Here is a 7,086-nt window from a genome sequence, read left to right as displayed (position 1 = left end):
GAGTTCCATTCGTTTCAGCCCCGATTCACTCCCGGACGACCCCGAATGGACGCGAATGCAATTTCATAAATCCATAGGGACAAATTATGAAAAGAAATCGAAAAAACGGGCCGCCTCAATTTTTGCTCCAGACCTCGTGTACTACCCCCTACGAGGATTATTCGGAAACCGAGTTCCATTCGTTTCAGCCCCGATTCACTCCCGGACGACCCCGAATGGACGCGAATGCAATTTCATAAATCCATAGGGACAAATTATGAAAAGAAATCGAAAAAATGGGCCGCCTCAATTTTTGCTCCAGACCTCGTGTACTACCCCCTACGAGGATTATTCGGAAACCGAGTTCCATTCGTTTCAGCCCCGATTCACTCCCGGACGACCCCGAATGGACGCGAATGCAATTTCATAAATCCATAGGGACAAATTATGAAAAGAAATAAAAAAACGGGCCGCCTCAATTTTTGCTCCAGACCTCGTGTACTACCCCCTACGAGGATTATTCGGAAACCGAGTTCCATTCGTTTCAGCCCCGATTCACTCCCGGACGACCCCGAATGGACGCGAATGCAATTTCATAAATCCATAGGGACAAATTATGAAAAGAAATCGAAAAAACGGGCCGCCTCAATTTTTGCTCCAGACCTCGTGTACTACCCCCTACGAGGATTATTCGGAAACCGAGTTCCATTCGTTTCAGCCCCGATTCACTCCCGGACGACCCCGAATGGACGCGAATGCAATTTCATAAATCCATAGGGACAAATTATGAAAAGAAATCGAAAAAAATGGGCCGCCTCAATTTTTGCTCCAGACCTCGTGTACTACCCCCTACGAGGATTATTCGGAAACCGAGTTCCATTCGTTTCAGCCCCGATTCACTCCCGGACGACCCCGAATGGACGCGAATGCAATTTCATAAATCCATAGGGACAAATTATGAAAAGAAATCGAAAAAAACGGGCCGCCTCAATTTTTGCTCCAGACCTCGTGTACTACCCCCTACGAGGATTATTCGGAAACCGAGTTCCATTCGTTTCAGCCCCGATTCACTCCCGGACGACCCCGAATGGACGCGAATGCAATTTCATAAATCCATAGGGACAAATTATGAAAAGAAATCGAAAAAACGGGCCGCCTCAATTTTTGCTCCAGACCTCGTGTACTACCCCCTACGAGGATTATTCGGAAACCGAGTTCCATTCGTTTCAGCCCCGATTCACTCCCGGACGACCCCGAATGGACGCGAATGCAATTTCATAAATCCATAGGGACAAATTATGAAAAGAAATCGAAAAAACGGGCCGCCTCAATTTTTGCTCCAGACCTCGTGTACTACCCCCTACGAGGATTATTCGGAAACCGAGTTCCATTCGTTTCAGCCCCGATTCACTCCCGGACGACCCCGAATGGACGCGAATGCAATTTCATAAATCCATAGGGACAAATTATGAAAAGAAATCGAAAAAACGGGCCGCCTCAATTTTTGCTCCAGACCTCGTGTACTACCCCCTACGAGGATTATTCGGAAACCGAGTTCCATTCGTTTCAGCCCCGATTCACTCCCGGACGACCCCGAATGGACGCGAATGCAATTTCATAAATCCATAGGGACAAATTATGAAAAGAAATCGAAAAAAATGGGCCGCCTCAATTTTTGCTCCAGACCTCGTGTACTACCCCCTACGAGGATTATTCGGAAACCGAGTTCCATTCGTTTCAGCCCCGATTCACTCCCGGACGACCCCGAATGGACGCGAATGCAATTTCATAAATCCATAGGGACAAATTATGAAAAGAAATCGAAAAAAATGGGCCGCCTCAATTTTTGCTCCAGACCTCGTGTACTACCCCCTACGAGGATTATTCGGAAACCGAGTTCCATTCGTTTCAGCCCCGATTCACTCCCGGACGACCCCGAATGGACGCGAATGCAATTTCATAAATCCATAGGGACAAATTATGAAAAGAAATCGAAAAAACGGGCCGCCTCAATTTTTGCTCCAGACCTCGTGTACTACCCCCTACGAGGATTATTCGGAAACCGAGTTCCATTCGTTTCAGCCCCGATTCACTCCCGGACGACCCCGAATGGACGCGAATGCAATTTCATAAATCCATAGGGACAAATTATGAAAAGAAATCGAAAAAACGGGCCGCCTCAATTTTTGCTCCAGACCTCGTGTACTACCCCCTACGAGGATTATTCGGAAACCGAGTTCCATTCGTTTCAGCCCCGATTCACTCCCGGACGACCCCGAATGGACGCGAATGCAATTTCATAAATCCATAGGGACAAATTATGAAAAGAAATCGAAAAAACTGGGCCGCCTCAATTTTTGCTCCAGACCTCGTGTACTACCCCCTACGAGGATTATTCGGAAACCGAGTTCCATTCGTTTCAGCCCCGATTCACTCCCGGACGACCCCGAATGGACGCGAATGCAATTTCATAAATCCATAGGGACAAATTATGAAAAGAAATCGAAAAAACGGGCCGCCTCAATTTTTGCTCCAGACCTCGTGTACTACCCCCTACGAGGATTATTCGGAAACCGAGTTCCATTCGTTTCAGCCCCGATTCACTCCCGGACGACCCCGAATGGACGCGAATGCAATTTCATAAATCCATAGGGACAAATTATGAAAAGAAATCGAAAAAACGGGCCGCCTCAATTTTTGCTCCAGACCTCGTGTACTACCCCCTACGAGGATTATTCGGAAACCGAGTTCCATTCGTTTCAGCCCCGATTCACTCCCGGACGACCCCGAATGGACGCGAATGCAATTTCATAAATCCATAGGGACAAATTATGAAAAGAAATCGAAAAAACTGGGCCGCCTCAATTTTTGCTCCAGACCTCGTGTACTACCCCCTACGAGGATTATTCGGAAACCGAGTTCCATTCGTTTCAGCCCCGATTCACTCCCGGACGACCCCGAATGGACGCGAATGCAATTTCATAAATCCATAGGGACAAATTATGAAAAGAAATCGAAAAAACGGGCCGCCTCAATTTTTGCTCCAGACCTCGTGTACTACCCCCTACGAGGATTATTCGGAAACCGAGTTCCATTCGTTTCAGCCCCGATTCACTCCCGGACGACCCCGAATGGACGCGAATGCAATTTCATAAATCCATAGGGACAAATTATGAAAAGAAATCGAAAAAACGGGCCGCCTCAATTTTTGCTCCAGACCTCGTGTACTACCCCCTACGAGGATTATTCGGAAACCGAGTTCCATTCGTTTCAGCCCCGATTCACTCCCGGACGACCCCGAATGGACGCGAATGCAATTTCATAAATCCATAGGGACAAATTATGAAAAGAAATCGAAAAAACTGGGCCGCCTCAATTTTTGCTCCAGACCTCGTGTACTACCCCCTACGAGGATTATTCGGAAACCGAGTTCCATTCGTTTCAGCCCCGATTCACTCCCGGACGACCCCGAATGGACGCGAATGCAATTTCATAAATCCATAGGGACAAATTATGAAAAGAAATCGAAAAAACGGGCCGCCTCAATTTTTGCTCCAGACCTCGTGTACTACCCCCTACGAGGATTATTCGGAAACCGAGTTCCATTCGTTTCAGCCCCGATTCACTCCCGGACGACCCCGAATGGACGCGAATGCAATTTCATAAATCCATAGGGACAAATTATGAAAAGAAATCGAAAAAACGGGCCGCCTCAATTTTTGCTCCAGACCTCGTGTACTACCCCCTACGAGGATTATTCGGAAACCGAGTTCCATTCGTTTCAGCCCCGATTCACTCCCGGACGACCCCGAATGGACGCGAATGCAATTTCATAAATCCATAGGGACAAATTATGAAAAGAAATCGAAAAAACGGGCCGCCTCAATTTTTGCTCCAGACCTCGTGTACTACCCCCTACGAGGATTATTCGGAAACCGAGTTCCATTCGTTTCAGCCCCGATTCACTCCCGGACGACCCCGAATGGACGCGAATGCAATTTCATAAATCCATAGGGACAAATTATGAAAAGAAATCGAAAAAAATGGGCCGCCTCAATTTTTGCTCCAGACCTCGTGTACTACCCCCTACGAGGATTATTCGGAAACCGAGTTCCATTCGTTTCAGCCCCGATTCACTCCCGGACGACCCCGAATGGACGCGAATGCAATTTCATAAATCCATAGGGACAAATTATGAAAAGAAATCGAAAAAATGGGCCGCCTCAATTTTTGCTCCAGACCTCGTGTACTACCCCCTACGAGGATTATTCGGAAACCGAGTTCCATTCGTTTCAGCCCCGATTCACTCCCGGACGACCCCGAATGGACGCGAATGCAATTTCATAAATCCATAGGGACAAATTATGAAAAGAAATCGAAAAAACGGGCCGCCTCAATTTTGCTCCAGACCTCGTGTACTACCCCCTACGAGGATTATTCGGAAACCGAGTTCCATTCGTTTCAGCCCCGATTCACTCCCGGACGACCCCGAATGGACGCGAATGCAATTTCATAAATCCATAGGGACAAATTATGAAAAGAAATCGAAAAAACGGGCCGCCTCAATTTTTGCTCCAGACCTCGTGTACTACCCCCTACGAGGATTATTCGGAAACCGAGTTCCATTCGTTTCAGCCCCGATTCACTCCCGGACGACCCCGAATGGACGCGAATGCAATTTCATAAATCCATAGGGACAAATTATGAAAAGAAATCCAAAAAAACGGGCCGCCTCAATTTTTGCTCCAGACCTCGTGTACTACCCCCTACGAGGATTATTCGGAAACCGAGTTCCATTCGTTTCAGCCCCGATTCACTCCCGGACGACCCCGAATGGACGCGAATGCAATTTCATAAATCCATAGGGACAAATTATGAAAAGAAATCGAAAAAACTGGGCCGCCTCAATTTTTGCTCCAGACCTCGTGTACTACCCCCTACGAGGATTATTCGGAAACCGAGTTCCATTCGTTTCAGCCCCGATTCACTCCCGGACGACCCCGAATGGACGCGAATGCAATTTCATAAATCCATAGGGACAAATTATGAAAAGAAATCGAAAAAACGGGCCGCCTCAATTTTTGCTCCAGACCTCGTGTACTACCCCCTACGAGGATTATTCGGAAACCGAGTTCCATTCGTTTCAGCCCCGATTCACTCCCGGACGACCCCGAATGGACGCGAATGCAATTTCATAAATCCATAGGGACAAATTATGAAAAGAAATCGAAAAAAACGGGCCGCCTCAATTTTTGCTCCAGACCTCGTGTACTACCCCCTACGAGGATTATTCGGAAACCGAGTTCCATTCGTTTCAGCCCCGATTCACTCCCGGACGACCCCGAATGGACGCGAATGCAATTTCATAAATCCATAGGGACAAATTATGAAAAGAAATCGAAAAAACGGGCCGCCTCAATTTTTGCTCCAGACCTCGTGTACTACCCCCTACGAGGATTATTCGGAAACCGAGTTCCATTCGTTTCAGCCCCGATTCACTCCCGGACGACCCCGAATGGACGCGAATGCAATTTCATAAATCCATAGGGACAAATTATGAAAAGAAATCGAAAAAACGGGCCGCCTCAATTTTTGCTCCAGACCTCGTGTACTACCCCCTACGAGGATTATTCGGAAACCGAGTTCCATTCGTTTCAGCCCCGATTCACTCCCGGACGACCCCGAATGGACGCGAATGCAATTTCATAAATCCATAGGGACAAATTATGAAAAGAAATCGAAAAAACGGGCCGCCTCAATTTTTGCTCCAGACCTCGTGTACTACCCCCTACGAGGATTATTCGGAAACCGAGTTCCATTCGTTTCAGCCCCGATTCACTCCCGGACGACCCCGAATGGACGCGAATGCAATTTCATAAATCCATAGGGACAAATTATGAAAAGAAATCCAAAAAAACGGGCCGCCTCAATTTTTGCTCCAGACCTCGTGTACTACCCCCTACGAGGATTATTCGGAAACCGAGTTCCATTCGTTTCAGCCCCGATTCACTCCCGGACGACCCCGAATGGACGCGAATGCAATTTCATAAATCCATAGGGACAAATTATGAAAAGAAATCGAAAAAACGGGCCGCCTCAATTTTTGCTCCAGACCTCGTGTACTACCCCCTACGAGGATTATTCGGAAACCGAGTTCCATTCGTTTCAGCCCCGATTCACTCCCGGACGACCCCGAATGGACGCGAATGCAATTTCATAAATCCATAGGGACAAATTATGAAAAGAAATCGAAAAAAATGGGCCGCCTCAATTTTTGCTCCAGACCTCGTGTACTACCCCCTACGAGGATTATTCGGAAACCGAGTTCCATTCGTTTCAGCCCCGATTCACTCCCGGACGACCCCGAATGGACGCGAATGCAATTTCATAAATCCATAGGGACAAATTATGAAAAGAAATCGAAAAAACGGGCCGCCTCAATTTTTGCTCCAGACCTCGTGTACTACCCCCTACGAGGATTATTCGGAAACCGAGTTCCATTCGTTTCAGCCCCGATTCACTCCCGGACGACCCCGAATGGACGCGAATGCAATTTCATAAATCCATAGGGACAAATTATGAAAAGAAATCGAAAAAACGGGCCGCCTCAATTTTTGCTCCAGACCTCGTGTACTACCCCCTACGAGGATTATTCGGAAACCGAGTTCCATTCGTTTCAGCCCCGATTCACTCCCGGACGACCCCGAATGGACGCGAATGCAATTTCATAAATCCATAGGGACAAATTATGAAAAGAAATCGAAAAAACGGGCCGCCTCAATTTTTGCTCCAGACCTCGTGTACTACCCCCTACGAGGATTATTCGGAAACCGAGTTCCATTCGTTTCAGCCCCGATTCACTCCCGGACGACCCCGAATGGACGCGAATGCAATTTCATAAATCCATAGGGACAAATTATGAAAAGAAATCGAAAAAACGGGCCGCCTCAATTTTTGCTCCAGACCTCGTGTACTACCCCCTACGAGGATTATTCGGAAACCGAGTTCCATTCGTTTCAGCCCCGATTCACTCCCGGACGACCCCGAATGGACGCGAATGCAATTTCATAAATCCATAGGGACAAATTATGAAAAGAAATCGAAAAA

The sequence above is a fragment of the Apium graveolens genome, chromosome 5 (genome assembly GCF_009905375.1).
Source record: "Apium graveolens cultivar Ventura chromosome 5, ASM990537v1, whole genome shotgun sequence".
Lineage (NCBI taxonomy): Eukaryota > Viridiplantae > Streptophyta > Magnoliopsida > Apiales > Apiaceae > Apium > Apium graveolens.
Note: the sequence above shows the minus strand (reverse complement) of the source record.